The sequence below is a fragment of the Pseudophryne corroboree genome, chromosome 7, assembly GCF_028390025.1.
Source record: "Pseudophryne corroboree isolate aPseCor3 chromosome 7, aPseCor3.hap2, whole genome shotgun sequence".
Taxonomy (NCBI): Eukaryota; Metazoa; Chordata; class Amphibia; order Anura; family Myobatrachidae; genus Pseudophryne; species Pseudophryne corroboree.
In genome coordinates this window covers 366,223,856-366,224,765 of record NC_086450.1, presented here as the reverse complement: position 1 = coordinate 366,224,765, position 910 = coordinate 366,223,856, and the positions used below count along the sequence as shown (strand labels likewise).

Here is a 910-nt window from a genome sequence, read left to right as displayed (position 1 = left end):
TGGGCCTGTGCACCAACCCTCAGTCAATGGGGCTTTTGCCCAATCATTCCTAATTTTGATTATATTTTGGCTCTGATACCAAGCTGATATTCGACTCAACCTCTATTTAGTTTTTTCCTCTCATTTTCTCCTCTGTATATATCTGCGGACTCTCATCCATGATCCACAGGTTTACCCTGTGCCTAACATAGACAGCAGATCCGCCCCCTTTTTCTGTTTCTCTTTCTAAATCTTCCTTAGGTGCACTCTCATTGGTGAGTCGATTATAGCAGGCCCAAGAAATTACTACCATACCCCACCGATAGAGCCCGATCTCGTCCGATCTTGGAAGCAAAACGGTGGTGGGCTGGGTCAGTACCTGAGAGGGTGACCCCCAGAGAATACCCAGTGTTGTAATTCGTGACCTCCTCGACTCTTAGCCAACAGCAGGATCACCACATTCTCCCTGAATTATTTCTTTTGCTTATTCTTCTGATCTGTGTCATTTTTTCTAAATACCGTCTCCCTTTATTCATTATAGATCCTAAATTGGTCAATACTAATTAGGATCCACATTTTTTGACATCAATTCGGTTCAATGACCCTTGGAGGTCTTATTAATACAAGCTGAGCTTGTGCTGGTGGGATAGGAATAGGATGTAGAACCAGAGTGTCTACATCCCTCCTGAAGTCTACTAATATAGACTAACCAGAACATTTCCAATTTTCTAAAAAATGTTTACATTTCCTTAATTTTAAGAATTGTGGTGGATTATATAAGTGTGGATTATTTTTTTCTTAGAGTAATGAGTTAATAAAAGTTATGTTTTAATACTTTCATACTAACAAATATAAACAAGAGTGCACCCACACAAGAGTCTTCTGTAAATCCTTTTCTTCATCTAGGAGTGGCACTGCAGTGTCAGACAAG

General features: G+C 40.0%; 1 pseudogene; it reads left to right on the top strand.

The window, feature by feature from the left end:
- The first annotated feature begins 280 nt into the window (after positions 1-280).
- On the top strand, positions 281-399 carry LOC134947202 (5S ribosomal RNA; annotated as a pseudogene).
- The last annotated feature ends 511 nt before the right edge of the window (positions 400-910 follow it).